The sequence below is a fragment of the Ascidiella aspersa genome, chromosome 2, assembly GCF_963924565.1.
Source record: "Ascidiella aspersa chromosome 2, kaAscAspe10.2, whole genome shotgun sequence".
Classification (NCBI taxonomy): Eukaryota; Metazoa; Chordata; class Ascidiacea; order Phlebobranchia; family Ascidiidae; genus Ascidiella; species Ascidiella aspersa.
Window position 1 is genome coordinate 1,415,082 of NC_139448.1, and position 16,652 is coordinate 1,431,733.

The following is a 16,652-nucleotide window of genomic DNA, read 5'->3' on the forward strand; positions in this document are numbered from 1 at the left end:
AGTCCAATGTTGTTATTTACTATCTACGTAACAATGGTTTTGGAATTATCTTTGTTTTCTCAATTGTTTTGCTTTTCAGTTCATTTACTATTTGAAGCAGAAGTGAGCAGTGTTTTGTTTTGCCAAGTAATTTATTGTTGGAATTTGTTTACAAAACTAACTTAAATCAGTAACTGTGACAAACTGGATAATAACAGACCTGCACCGCAAAAAGTACTGGTGAGTTGAAATTATTATTTTTAACTACGTTAATGCTGATTTTGTCAAAAAGGCAACCTCTGTTTTCTAGTTCAATCAATTGTTGCAAACACGCTAATTGTACTATTATTTGTAAATTACTTGTATGGCCTTAGTTTAGTTGTTATCTAATTTTTGATTATACAAAATATGCTAATTTGTCGGCGCGGGTCTAAAATCCTACCACAACGCACATTTCTTTGGTTAGGGTGCGGGTTAGCGTTTGAATTTGGGTGGGTTAAGCAATATTATTAAATAATAATACTTGACCCACCCTCACCCAAACACTAACCGAAACCTCAACCCAAATATTGTGCGTTGCTTTAATAACTCTTTGAGCGCTGTGATAGGATTCTAGGCCAGCGCCGTATTTTTTTTAAAGTTAATTGTTTTTTAAATAAAATTCTAGTTTTTAAAAATGCGGTAATTTTTATTTGTTAAAGCTGAGAAAATTATAGTAAACTAGCAAGGTAAAAATGTACCAAAATAAATTTTACAATATTCCATTCGGAGTAAAATCCGTTAAAATGCCGAAACTTTTAAAAAGGGAGTTTCGTTAATTTTTTTACCGCGGACCCCTAAAATAATAAAGTTACATAGACTTTTAAAAATAATGTACCAAGTTACCGTTATAAAACAACTAAACTGATGAAACCTGCTGTTTACGGTCGAACAAATGAAAACAAATGTTAAATATCCTACATTTCAACGGCGCCAAAGCATTTGCTTTTAAAACGTTCTCATTTTTAAGTTATACATGAAAATCTCACAAAAATCGGCCTTCATTGACACCCTAAAACTAGACCACGCACCCCTTAGGGTTCCACCCCCAATACAAGAATCCTGGCTCTGGGAACAGATTTAAACGTTTCTCTTTTCTGCCACCACGCGGTTAGAATATTCTTATATTTCAGGCACAAGACAACATAGTTGCTCTCTTACCATAGGACATCGTTCTAGGCCAGCGATTCAACGAAAATAATAGGCTAGGCTTACTCGAAACTATTACTAAGCAAATTCCCGCTAATCACAAAAAATCACGGCAAATCACCAGTCTGCTTATATCTAAACTTTGGATATAGTTTAATAAGTAAGCTTCGCAATACAAAGATTTATGGTTTTTAAATAAAAATTATAAAATCGTCGAAACCTTAAAAGACTTTAGCTGGTACAACAGTGTCACACTTAATAAACCAGTGGTTTCAACCTTTTTTTTGAAATTTCAAAACGAAGTTTGTGGACCGGTGGGCCTTAAAAAAATCAAAATCAGCAAAATGTAAAAACGACAAAAGTATGCAACTTAAAAGCAAAGAATGGAAACTTCAATTTAATTAGCAATTTTCTGCTGTCTTTTTTATATCATACGTGGCATACGAAAGTTTTCACGTGTAATTGGTCTTAAAGTTGAAGACTTAAACGAGTTGTAGCCTAACTCTATGTTACGTCACAATTTTGCAAATTACGAAGCTGGCGAAGTTCTTGATTTGGTGGACAAGCCATCAAGATCTTGCATTTTGCAATTGTGATATAAAATTGTAATATGTTTGGCGGACCGGCAGAAAAGTTGACGCGGACCGGCGGTTGAGAACCACTGTAATAAACCATCCAGTTAGAAACTTTTAAAACAACTGTGAGTACGAAATCACGTATAAGATGGGACGGGACTCCTAAGTACAATCTCAAGGCGATATATTCTTCAACGTGGTTCTTGTCTCCGAGCATAGACGGAAGGTGAGACGTCTGTCTTGTAAAAATGTCTCCTTCAGAGTTGTTGAGCCTCAAAGCGTGGAGAGTTGATATACACAAATTGTCTATTGAACTGATATGACGAAATTCTTCTGCTCTTGCGGTCTCGAAGTAATCGAAAGTTGTTCTTACAACGCGTGCTTCAAACGATCTGTTTTGCAGTCGTATTTGTTGAATGCTTGGTGCACGGATTCGTGCATAGAGATCAATGAATGGATGAATTTGCCTGGAATCAGTTTGTCGGTTGTAAAATGTTCTTTGTCTTGAAGTTTCTCTGGTTCTTCTTCTTTGGCGTCGACTATAAGATTCTAGACTATCAGGATAATAATCTGAATCTGATTGGGTTCTTCTGTCTTCTGGTGAACTTTCCCTAGACTTAGCTTGAGCACTTGGTATAGGCGTTGGTCTTTTCTCTCGTCCAAATGTCGAGCTTGATGGCCAATCACTACCCAAATCTACAAATGGGTTGAGAGTCCTTTTTGCTGAATGCGCTGATGAATCTTCTGACGAAGGGTTAACAGCGTCCCATTCGTCTAACTGTTTGTTTTCTACTGAACTTTGTGGACTGTAACCTGAACTAGATTTAACAGCCGAACAACTTGTAAATTGATCCTGAGAACTGGACATTTTATTTTTGTAAGCAATCCTTTTTACACACAAAACTTAGAAGAGAAATTTTCTGTGCGAGAAAAAGATTATGACGCAGCAATGACACGGCAAATTGTTACATTATCTAATATTAATTTCGTCACACGGGTGTTGGCTTATCGCCTTTCTTTCTCAACTTATCTCCTACAAGGAAGTTAGAATCTGTCCATATTAGTACACGAAAAGCGGCTTCTCTAACTGTAAACACAATTTCAATCATTGTTTTGAGATGCGGCTAATGTGCCAATTCTCAAAGCGGCGATTTTAAGGTCGAACATTCTAGTACAATATGAGGAAGGATATGTGTCAATTTTTGCTATTTGTCATCTGTGAACAAGTGGCCGAACTGTTTCGCAAGGCACTGGCAATTTACCGGAAGTTTTCACTAAAAACGCACACAGTAGCAATTGTCAACATTACATTTTCGAGTTTAGACACATAAAGCTCTTTGATAAATAGATATATTATTACAATTTTGATAAATATACAACAGGATGTTTTTGGTAAGGATGCGTTATGACAATTTTGATAATTAGACAAGAAATAATAAAGGGGCGCATGTTTTTGTTATTCGTTAATTACTTAAAACGATTAATTAAACATGTAAAAATGGCCACTGCCACCACACAACAAAGCCTCCTAATATATTGACTATTGAGCAATCTAAAACTCTATAAAATTGTTAATTTTCCTTTTGTTTATATACTACAACTGTCCAGTAACTGTTTCAGAACAAAATCAACAGTAAAGCCCAAATAAAGTTTTCTTACGTTAAAAATAGCCTCCCTCAACCATTTATTCAATACTGTCCTACCACAAAAGCTACATCGCATTCACTGGAATGCAACACGAGAAGCAAAAGCCAATAGATGCAAATTCTTTCAGTTTTTGTTTTTTAGCGCAACTATCAAATTTACATCTGTGTGGTTGGCATCAGCACAAGCTGTTGCATTGTTGTAGCTAGGATTGAAATTACCCTTTTAAGTTTTAACTACTGGTATTTTTCGTTGCAATTTGCGGTTAATGTACAAGCAGCATGTAGTAAATTGATCATTTCCTATCTTTGTGGTTTCAACCTTGTGAAATTTGTTTTTCCGTGCGTAAATAATTCAACAGTTTGACAAACACGGACCTGCGATTAATTTGCTTCGTCTAAATCTTTTTTTTATTTTACTTGTTTGTGCGAAACTAAACTGGGTAATTCCCGTTTCGTAACCAGGTAAGTTATTCGTTAGAATTAGAAATTGTTATAATACTGCATACCACAATCGTCTTCATCTCTTAACAACATTAAAACTAATTATACACATCTAGGCACATTTTTTTAGTTATATTTTGACAACACTCTTAAAACACAACTTTTATTAAAAAAATGTCACTTGTGGAGTTCTAGTAACGTATTTTAAGGAATGTGGTATTCGGCTACAGCATAATAAAAATAAAAAGTAAAGTAACCTTAACAACGTTAAATTAAGTTTTAACAGTGAGCAAAAAGGGGAACCAGTTTTAGTTTATAGAAAAAAAAGAACAATTCTCAAATTATTATTTTTGGTTTAATGTTTTAAGCTACAAATGCTTAGGCTGATTTAAAAGGTTTATCTGCTGTTGTTAATATATATTTGTTTTTATTAGCTGAGCCCAACACAACAGCAACAACACATTAGACCAGTGGTTCTTAACCAGGAGGCTGTTTCAGTGGTTTGGCGAGAACGTCCTCTGAACCATAAATGCTGTTATTTCAAGAGAAAGTCAAATCTATTTTTTGTGTGCCAAGATGTCATGTAACCTTTAAATTAAAAGTTTGGCCAATATAACTTAAATGCAAGTTTATAATTTGATCATGCCTCATTTGAGCTGCTAGTAGTAAGAACAAATACTGAACCAAAATTTGGGGTTCGACAAAAGCTTACAGAATAACATAGGGGTTCAACAGGTTGTCAAACGTTAAGAACCACTGCATTAGACCAAGACTAACGTAAATTTTTTTTACACTTGCTTTCATAGGTAGTTTTTTTGTTGAATTGGGTTGGGTGGTGATCATATTTAATTTATTATTCTGAGTTTTGCGCAATTTTAATGTTTTTTTTCGTAAATCGGTTTAAATTGCCTTGTTAGCTGAATAAATAGCTTTAAAAGATGCCTAAAAGCTATTGGAAGAAGCTATTTGCCAGGCAACCCGTTATACTGAACTTCAAATTTTTAAACAGCTTTAGCTAAATCGTATTGTAATTTTGCAGATTCGGTTTCACAAGTGCAAATTTTGATTTTCGCTTAACGGGTTGAAATCTTCGGGGCTGGTTTAAAATCCTACGAAAACAAACATTATCTGGGTTAGGATGGGGTTAGTGTTTGGGTAGGATAAGCAACATTATTAAATAATAAAAGTAATATTACATAACCCACCACCACCCAAACACTAAGCCCAACCGAAATATTGTGCAGGAGAAGATACTTCTTGGTTGCAATCTAGTTCTATAGCCATTTACTGAGCTTTAAATTTCGAACGTATGTGACCGACCTATTCTTCCATATATGGAATATTCCGTATATCGTACTTCAAAACTTGGTAACAGGTTCCTATATTTTTTAATTGTGTGGTAATTTATCAAACTTATCATTTGAGTCCCAAATTGGAAATTTTGGAGTTTGTGCAGACAAGATGATATTGCAGCTTAAAATTGCGCAGCTACAATATTGCTATTCAAAAAAATTCATAGCTAAAAATAAAGTACTATGCCGGGTAGTGGGACCGCATGCAAACCGTGATTGTTTACAAGATGAGGGGCTGTTGCTAAGCTTGGTGGAACTGCATTGGATGAATCATAAAATCAGTTGAACTCTTAATATGCATATTCTTTCTTGGAAAAATGAATATACGTATATATTTAACCATACAGAAGTAGATTTTAACCGTTTGGAATAATCTTAAGATAATAGCTGAAGATTGTAGTTAGACATAGAGTGATTATTATTAAAGCCCATACAGAAGTAGGTAGCATTTTATATGCAAAGACTCAGTGCTTTTTCACCATGTTGAAAATAAATAAAGATTTGTTCTAACTGTTCAAAATGCTACCTACTTCTGTATGAGCTTTTATATTTGCTCTACGTCTAACTGCAACCTCCAACCGTTGATACGTTGTTAATTTTGCTTTGATGTTATAACAAATTTTCCCTTTTTGTGTTTTTCCAGTATTTCTTGCAAAAATCTAATTTGTCATTATTTTAAAAGTATGTCTGAAGAACAAACAGAAGAAACTCAAGTTACAATGTAAGTCAAGACATCCTATTTGATTAAGATTAGTGTCAAAATATTTTATTCTGTGAGGGAGTGAGGGAGCTGCAATATATATATATATGTATATCTTGCCTACATGCTGAGATTCTTATACACAATCCTAGCCATAAACAGGCCGGTATTTTAATAACTGAACTAAGTGTGGTGGTATATGAAGCAAGCGTTTAGGCCACTGTTAACGTCAGTATGGCAGAATGCTTGCGACTATAGAATTGGTGCAAAAAGGAGACAAAAAACAGAAGAATTTGGGCCCAAAATGCTTGCCACCAATAGGCTGGCAAAATTCTGCCAGCCTTAATAAAACTAGTTTCTGGTGAGATTCAAACTCACAACTCTCTATTGTCACACTACCGACTGAGCTACGTAGGCTCAGAATAATTCCATAAGACAAGACACGTCATGACGTCCTGTTCAGTTGCACTTATCTCATTAAATTTTATATGTTTATGTTTTTAGGGTTGGCCTTGCATTAAAATTTGCACTTGCCAGAGTTCTCCCTCGCCAGGACTGAATAACACTTGCCAAATAACAGGAATGCTTTATGCAAATTTCCTTCCAACCTAATTTTTTTTCTTACATATAGTCTCCCTTAATACTTTGGTGTCATACACAGTTTTTAAACCACAAATCAGTATATGTATTTACACATATGGATGTACAATTGGAATGTAGTTAAGTGCTCAAAACTATCCAACGTTTTTTATAGGAAATACCTCCACAAGTAAACAAGTTGCCAAAATTAACCATATTTTAAATTATAAACAATAGCTAATATAATCAATCCTTGGTCCAACTCACAGATTTATAGTCATTTTACAAAAGACCTGGACAAAGTTATAAAGATTCATCTAATCTGTTTGTGCTGTCTTAATACCATAAACAACACTATAAACATTTAAATTATCCTTCATGAGTTGTTAAGTAATTTGCTCCCAAAAACTTGCAAGCAAATTGATTAAAAACTAAAAGGTATAAAAACAGACGGTTAAAGAAAGCTATCTAGCTAACAATGTTGACATAAAATGTGGACTTGAAATATGTTGCGGATATGTTTTTTTATCAACTTTTATTGATGTTTATAAACCATTATTATTTAGTAAACTGTTATGTCCTTTTCACAATGCAAAATCTCTTCTGATAAGTAATATGGAAAAAAACACATTCTAAGCAAAAAATATTTCCGTTAATACAAGGCCGATTTGATTGTTCATCAAATTATTGAATGTATAGTTTTAGACAAAATAGAAAAAAAAATTTTTACCTAACTTGTCCACCTAACTTTTGTTTTTGGCAACACAAGTGTAATTTTCTATTCTAATTGAGTTGATTGGTCTACCTTTCCAATCACATTAAGGATTTTTAATTTTATTACAAAATCAAAAAAAATGTTTTACTAAAACTTTTGTTTTTTTACCCTGACAAAGGGGCAAAAAAAACGATGCCTGGGGATAAAAACAAGTGTACATTAGAACCATTTCAATTATTTTACATCAGTGGTATTTCTGGCCACAAGAAGCAGTAAACTACCTCAACAACATGACTGTTGGGACTTGTGGGCCAGTCCCACAACAACCTGAAATTATCTTCTTTCTCTTCTTTTTTATAAAGAAAATTGTTAGGTTGCCTTTATTTTATCCTTATCATTACAGAAAATTTTCAAAACTGTCCCCTATAAATTTGGACAAGTCTACTGTGATATGCATTCGTTCAGGTTTTGGAACACTTGTATATTTTCTAAAAATATTTTTTCTACTAAGGTAGTTTGATAGCTTGAGGTAATGTTAAGGCAAACTTTAATCATTTAACCTGAAAAGAATAACCTTAGAAGTTTTAATTTAATTTATTTTGCCTATTTGACATAGTAATACCTTCATGTGGTAATAAATCAGATCACAATACATTTTGTTTAAAATATTAGGTATCGGAATAAAAAAAGTCCTTATTCGTGACCGAATAATTTCTTCTTATGTTTCACTTTATTCTGGCCTTAATGTTACCTGGTATTTCATTCCTTTCGATGCATAGGTTTAAATTTCCTTAACAAGACTAACAAGTGTGGTAATGGTTATTTTACCTGAAATTCATGTCTGTTAGTTGTCTACCCAAGTTTTTTCAGCTCATGGTCTACAATCAATATTTGCTAGGCATATCTAGTTTCATTTATCAACCTAAAGATTACAAAATAAAATTATTGGGGTAAAAAAATACATTGGGTTAATAAAAACATTGTTTTTTATTCACTTATTCCCATAGAATCAATTGGGGTAAAAAAAAATATAGATCTTTTTTGTTAAATAGATCAATGTTATGACACAACACAGAATGAAGACCATTGCCACAAACTTGTTTGTATAGGAATTACACAAACCTTTCTAATGGTCTTGCAAGACTTTTTAAGATACGATTTTAACATCTGTTGTTTAAACCAGCATAACTTTACTCAGACAAAAAATGAAGATGGTTGATGGCTTATTAATTGAGCTAAGAATGTAATTTTTATCTGAAAAAGAAATTCATAAAACTTAAAAAATTTCACTGGTCAACAGCAAATTTTAAACGAAGATGTGATTCTGTATGTGTTTTCGGCGCTGATTCTGAAAATTTTTAGCACATCAGGTTTTTGAAATATTCGCATTTTAATTTTTTCAATGTTTTGCTGTAATATTCACACTGTGACCTTATCCAACTACAATGTGACTCAAGCACCATTCTATATGTTTTTTTACTGATTTTTCTAAAAACAGTATAAAGGAAAGATGTTTTATTAACGTTTTTGTAATTAAGAAGTTAATTTTCAGATGTAAAATTACCTCCTGAGCTGAGTATAAATAACAATTTCTAGCACTACAGCAGAACAAAAACAAAACAAATAAAAGTTTGGTAATGCCAGATTTCATTCAGCATTTTTGTTGCTTATCCTATTTAAAGCAGGGAGTTGAACCATTTGACTTTTCAGGTTCGGTTCGGTTTCAAGGATTTTTTCGGAATCCGGTTCAGGTCCGGTTTCGGTTCCGAGCATTTTAAAAGTTCCGGTTCAGCTCCGGTTCGCCTAAATTTATTTTCTAAACCGGTTTATAAAGTTCCGGTTCGGATGCAATATGAGATTAAAATGTGTGTCAATAAATATAGAGTTACGTGACGTAAACAAGCAGCTCGTTATTGAAATATCTGGAAAATAAAAAAAACAAGGTTTTGTTTAATCAATATTCATTTTTTCCCCTTAAATTTCAACCATGGCATAGATTAACTCTGTGAAATAGAGGTTGTGACGTCATGCTGGAGTTAACCGTTTTTATTGGCAGGTTCGGGTTCGGTTAAGGTTCAGGTTTATTTAAAATATAGGGTTCAGTTCCGGTTCGGCTCGTCAGAAATTCACATAAAACGGTTCAGGTTAGGTTGCGGTTCGGGAAAATTTGAACCAAAACCGGTTCATAAAGTTCCGGTTCGGTTCCGGTTCGACTCCCTGATTTAAATTTGTGTGACCAAAGGCAAGCAATAAATTACTTCAGATATCAATAAGTTGGACAATTTTACTTAAGGTGTTAGATTCAGCAAGAAGACCTGTACCACATAATGCCCCAATACGAGTTTCACTTCCTTCTCATGGAAGTCTTGAATTCTCCCTGATAAAGTTGAAGATGTTGGTAAATGAAGTTAATAAGAACAAAACATAAGTTAAAAACCAATTATGTTTTCCAGACAGATTTAAACAGCCTTACTATAAATGCATGTTTTTCAAAATAAACGTCAGAACTGCTTGTATTAGGATTAAAATAAAACCACTTTCGTGAGATTGATGTGGTAATAGACAACACAAATAAAACTTGGACAACCTGCAGTAGATGGTCCTTTTTGGTACAACAGCCATGCTACCAACTGCATCACTAATAGACTATAATCCTATAAGGAACTGTAAGTGGTTAATATAACAAACGTTACGCCCCTTAAAAAATATTTTTGCTCTAGTAATAGAAAAGTAGGGTTCTATGTTTAGCATTCCTCTACAAAAAGTTTTCACCACTGAGCAAAGCAAAACGATAGTAATCTTAACAGAAAAAATATTAGTAAAATTCTAAAGAATACACCTTGTAAAAATGTGGAACTACGCGCTTGGCTGGCATATCAGTGGCATCGTGTGTAGCGTCGTTGGAAAGGTGTGATCAAGGTCTACCCCAATTTGTTGGTTAAACGGTTGGCAAGTGAAAATTTCCCTTCATTTTAAGGGGATGCTACTGGGAGCAAAAATCGCGATATTGCCCATATTAAATTATAAAAATGAAATTTTCTAAACTTTCAAATTTTTCAAATTTTCTTCTTTCATTGGTCAGGTACGCTAGACTAAAACGCCGTGCTGAAATTTCGTCCAGTTCCAATGCGAACTGTGTGAGCTACAGGCGTTTTACGATTATCGCGAACAGTTATGAATATGAATATCGGTTATCGTCGATTTAAACCCTTATCCCCCATATCAGTGGCATCATGTGTAGCGTCGTTGGAAAGGTGTAATCAAGGTCTACCCCAATTTGTTGGTTAAACGGTCGGCAAGCGAAAATTTCTCTACATTTTGAAGGGATGCTACTGGGAGCAAAAATGGCGATTATATCGCATGGTTATTTAAGAATATAAATATCGGTTATCGTCGATTTAAACCCTTATCCCCCCTGTCAGTGGCATCATGTGTAGCATATTTGGCGAATATTAATATTTTTATTTTTTTTTTTGATATTCATAAAATATAGACCTGTCTTAGTGTGGTGGTAAAATATTTTTTTTATATATGCCGAAAAAATATGTTTATTTTGCCTTTGAAATTGTAGGATGAGATAGGGCGAGATTTTGTAGGTTGGCTAGCTCTTGGTCATTTAGTGACTGTGTGCTGACATTTTAGAAAATGCAAATTGCATTATTTTCCTTTCGGTTTGATCTGCTTAGCTTAGCATATAGATAGGTTATGCATGCCACTCAAAAAATACTTTTTTCCAGAAAACCTTCGTTCAGTTAGTAACGAACAAAAACGACATTTTAGGCTATAAAACCCCGTCACTGTCACGAACACAAATAATGTGCCCGTTATTTTGAGAAATACTTCGACGTTTTTTAGTCTGAATACCCAGAAGTGTTAACTTGCAGTTAGATTTCTGAAGCGCATAAAAACACACATGTTTTCACTGCCACGTTTAATGTAGAATGACCGGTTATAACCGGTGAACATCACGACACTTTGGGGGCATTATGACGTAACACAAAGGCAATTCGTAAACAACATAACATAGTTTTTAACGCATAAGGAAAGGTTACATGGTTAGATACTAATTTGTGACACCACCCCCAAATTCAAGAGAAATTATCCAAATTTCTGTCAACAGTTAACAAGTTAGAACACAACGAAAAACACTGCGAAACGAAAACAAGAAAGCAAATCACGCACGATACAGTACACTGTCACATCATTCACCTAAGGCGACTTATAAAGTCTGCGCCAACGTTATCCACACGCTTAATACACTCGTATTTAAAACGATAATTTTGCAGGAACATTGCCCATCTCATAACGCGATCATTTGCAAATTTCGCGCTTTCCAAATACACCAATGGTTGGTGGTCTGTCTGAAGGACAAAGCCAGCACCATACAGGTATATTCTGAACTTCCGTATTGCCCAAACAATGGCAAGACACTCCTTCTCGATGGTGAAGTACCGGTAGTTCTTCTCAGCGTCGTTCAACTTCTTGCTAGCATAGCTAACCGGGAAGCACCTCCCATCGTGTTCTTGCATCAGCACAGTCCTTTGTCGGACGCATCAGTGCGCAATACGAATGGCTTAGTGATGCCAGGCAAATGAAGTATGGGGTCGTTTAACAGACTGCCCTTCAGTGAACGGAATGCGGCCTCCTGCGCACCTCCCCAGTTCACCACATTCGGTTGACCCTTCTTTGTCAGGTCTGTCAAGGGAGAAGCAACCGCTGCATACTGTGGAATAAAATCCCGGTAATATCCGATAAGCGAGAAACGATCTAACTTCTTTCTTAGTTGATGGTCTTTGCGCCACTTTAATCTTTTGGACATTGTCATTCTGGAGTCCTATAACGCCCTGGTTAATGCTGTGCCCCAGAAAATCGACGTTATCTGTACCAACCACGCACTTCGATGGCTTAATAGTGACACCGGCGTCACGAAGTCGCTGAAATAAGGTGTCTAGAGCAGTCAGGTGCTCCTCCCACGTCGTAGAGTGGACGATGATGTCATCAATATAACTTTCCACGTTATTAAGTCTTTGTAGCAAAATCCTCATAGCCCGAACAAAAGTGGCGCTGGAGTTCATCATTCTAAACGGCATTTTAAGAAACTCAAAACTTCCTTCGGTGGTCACAAACGCGGTCTTTTTTATATCATCCTCTGCAACAGGAACCTGCCAGTAGCCCTTCGTCAAATCGATTTTTGTAAAGAAACGATCACCTCCCAAGTTTTTGAAAAACATCCGTTACTGTCGTCATCGGCTCTGGGTCAACTATTGTCACTTTGTTTAACCTCCGATAGTCTATAGAAATTCTGTTAGTCCCATCTTTCTTCGCTACAACCACCACAGGAGAGGTATATGCTGAATCAGATCGCCTAATTATGCCCAATCGTAGCATTTTGTCCATGTCCTTCTTTAAACTGTCGCGTAACTTGTATGGGACGGCGTAAGGCTTGGACCGAACTGGTCGTTCATCCGTTAACTTTACTTCGTGTTGAACGAAGTTAATGTTGCCAGGTACGTCGCTAAATACACTGCAGTAATTCTTAGCCAGTGCAGCTGCCTCTGATACCTGAATGTTTGTCAAATTCTTGTCGTAACTCACGTCGTCCACAGTTTCTTTCTCGGAAAATGAACACAGCTCCAGGAAATCGTCATCATTTTCTACTTCATCCGTCAGCGTCGCCGACCACGCATCAACATTTTTCGGCTTATCAGTTGGGTGTGAAACGTCTTCCCTTTTCCCCCAACATCCAGCACGTAGTCGTCAAGTCCGGTCCTCTTTTGCACAACAAATGGACCCTTCCACTGCATAAGCAGTTTGTTGTTATCCGTCGGCAACAACACGAGAGCCTTATCGTCTCTTCCAAACTTCTGAACTTTGATTTTTTGTCAAAATACTTTTTATACCGCTCGTGTGATTTTTCCAGCTCGTCTGAGCGATTTTCACTGTGTCCTCCATACGCTGCTTCGCCAAAAAAACATACCTGTAGCTGCTTCGCCCATTGGGTTCCGTTGACGCGTTCGTCCACAATTCCTTCAGAATAGACATGGGTCCACCACGGACAGTCCTCCCATACAGCAATTCAAACGGCGCAAAACCTGTAGATTCTTGCGCCACCTCACGGTAAGCAAATAACAGCGCGTTTATGTATCGATGCCACTGCTTAGGTTGGTCGCAGCACAGGCGCCTAAGCATTCTCTTCAATGTTCCATTAAACTTTTCCACCAGCCCGTTACACATCGGGTGATACGGAGTCGTTGTCAAATGACGTATTCTTAACAGTCTTTCCACCTCCTTCATGCAGTCCTATATGAACTGAGTTCCCAAGTCGCTTAAAATCTCATCGGGTATTCCGAGGCGACTGTACATATCAACTAAAGCTTCCGCCACCGCTTCGGTTGTGATCGATTTCAATGGAACCGCTTCTGGATAGCGAGTCGCATAGTCCACTAGAGTAAGTATATAGCGGTGACCGTCCTCACTCGCTGGATAGATTGGGCCAATCAAATCAACTGCCACACGTTTGAAAGGTACATCAATCAGGGGCATCTTTTCCATCGGCACCCTCGGAACGTTGCCTTTGCTCACTGTCCGTTGGCATATGTCACACGACCTGTAAAACCGCTTGACGTCATCCTTGAGACCGGGCCAATAGAAATCGGAAAGGATTTTATCAGCCGTCTTTTTAATGCCCATGTGTCCTCCCATCATGGCGTCGTGAGCGAGCTCCATTACTTTCCGGCGCAAGCTACTTGGTACAACCAGCTGCCGTATCCACCTTCCACCATTAACTTTTGGGTGCTGATAATTCCTATACAGTAACCCTTCATCCATTCCAAACACATTAACCTGTTCACCTTTGACCCTTTCTTCATCCATTTCTTCCAAGGCTTGCAAAGTTGTGTTGTCGTTTTGTGCGGCCTCGAACCCGGCCTTATCAATAACAGACCACTCTTCACAACTTGGCACTTTTAATGGTTTGCGCTCCCGCTGCGCTTTCTGTGAACGAGTCTTTGCGGCGCAACCTTCGTTCCACATTGGATAGGGATCGTCAGGGTCCCTGGCACCCGGTACGTTTCCTATTATCAAATCGTGCAAGGCGTCTGGCAAGCACAACGCGTCCACATCTCCTTTAAAGTATGGCGAATCGATATGAATTCGAGCCACATCTGCCTTAACCATACTAGAGTCCAACAGCGTAACAAAACCACTGTGTCCTGTCAGTTGACCGTCTTTAACAAATTTCCGTTTAACCACAACTCCAGTGCAGCCCGTATCACGCAAAGTGTCAACCATATGATCTCCCACAAGTCCTTTACGCACTGGTAGCGGCCCGACTTCCACGGGTTGTTCTTGTGGCGTCACAAACGGCTGTATGTCTCCTTCTGAAGTTGATTTGCCAATATTATCCAGAGAGGTTGAACCAGCTCCTCCGCTTTGCTTAACTGGCCGTGACGGCGCCACACGTGATCTGCAGTCTCTCGCCAAACGCCCATGTTGTTTACAATTAAAGCATACGTCATAACCCTGCTGATCAGCTTGCGGTAAATTTCTGCCAGCCGAAAGTTTTTCCCATGTGCAGTGAGAAATTGATCCGTCACCGTGGCTAGCAATTCCAACGACTTTGGCGCATGCTCACGCAAATAAACTGAAAGTTCCTTAGAACACGATTTTATAAACTGTTCTTTTTTCAACAAATCGCGAACTTCCTTCCATTCCGTAGAGAAATCAGACATTTCAACCCATTTCTGCAGGTAATTTTGTAAGCGCACGATGAATTGCGTAGAGCTTTCATCGGACTGAGGTTTCGCAGAACGGAATTTTGAGCGATAACCCTCCTCTGTGAGGTCATATCTATTTAACAATGCCTGCTTTAGCACATAATCAATTGCTTCAATATCTGACAATCGAGAATATACGTCTAGCGCTCTACCTGAAAACAAGAAGTGAGAGACGTTGCCCACTCGCGTTTGTCCCAATTACTACTAGCAGCAAATCTTTCATACCTCAGCAAGTAGTTGTCCAATTCATCTTTTCCGTCAACGAACGGTGGTAACTTTGGAGCCTTAGCTTTACTTACTGCTGCCACGTCCTTAGCGTTGTTTGCTTCGGCTAGCTGCAACTCCAATCTTTTCATTTTCAGTTGAAATTCACGCTCCGCCTGAGTGTCAGCTATTTTATTTTCTTCTAGCTTGTTGGCTTCAGCTATTCTCAGTTCTTCAAGCTTGTTGGCTTCAAGCTCATTCCGTTTAGCCTCAGCCTCTAAGTCACGTTTTTCTTTCCGTTCCTCGCGCTCAATCGCTTGCTGTTCGTTCACCCACTTTAGTAAATTTTCGCCAGTTAGGCCCATGAGTTTACCAGCTTCTGCTAACTTTTCCATGGCTAACAATCTTCGTCTGTTGGTGCTCAAAAAAATGAAGAGAAGTATTCCCGGTTGTCACGAACACAAATAATGTGCCCATTACATGAAGGCAATTCGTAAACAACATAACATAGTTTAACTTTAACGCATAAGGAAAGATTAAATGGTTAGATACTAATTTGTGACAGTCACCAAAGTTTTTATAAAGGAGAATAATTGAAAATTCTATCATAGAAGTACTATTGTGGTGAATCGACTTATGTGTATAAAAAATTATACGGTAGACGTTTTTAAGGCCATGTATCACAGCTGTGCGTTGCTTTTAAGGCGATTTTTTTTTTCGGAAAATTTAAATTTGACACTATCTTAAAAATGTGTTGTGCTAGAGAAAAACCAAAGGTATATTCGGAATCAGCGTGAAAAACATCAAAGATGAATACTCGCATACTCGTTTAGAAAAAAAAGTGAAAATTTGTTGACCAATGACCTGTCTTATGACACAACACAGAATAAAGACCATTGCCATAAACTTGGTTGTGTAAGAATTACACAAACCTTTCTAATGGTCTTGTAAGACTTTTTAAGATACGATTTTAACATCTGTTGTTTAAACCAGTATAACTTTACTCAGAGAAAAAAATGAAGATGGTTGATGGCTTATTAATTGAGCTAAGAATGTAATTTTTACCTGAAAAATAAATGATTAAAAAAAAATAGTTTAGGTGTGTTGGCACCAAGTGACTATTTAACTGTAATGAATAAATATTGCATGCCATATATAAGAGTAAACCAAAACTTTTTACCATGTGCAATGCCTTAGGTCAATTTCTTGTTGTAGTTTCGCAAAAGTAACATACACGATTAAACAAAATAATTGGGCTTCAGTCGTTAAAATTAGGCAAATTTTTTACGGATAAAAAAAGCCTTGATTGCTTGTCAAATCTATTTAATGATTAGACGTTTTGCAATTTCAATGCGCTTGTTTAATTCCTTTTTGTTGTACAACGTTGAACCAATGTTCACCAGTCGGGCGAGTGGGCGTCAATGAGCACTCACCTGGAACGAATTGCACTCGCATTGGCGAGTGGGCGAGTAAAAAATACCAACCATGGCTGTGTAAC

At 37.0% G+C, this 16,652-nt stretch overlaps 1 pseudogene; it reads right to left on the reverse strand.

Annotated features, from left to right (window-relative positions):
- Positions 1-11,380: 11,380 nt before the first annotated feature.
- Positions 11,381-15,552, reverse strand: LOC146163057 (uncharacterized; annotated as a pseudogene).
- Positions 15,553-16,652: the final 1,100 nt, after the last annotated feature.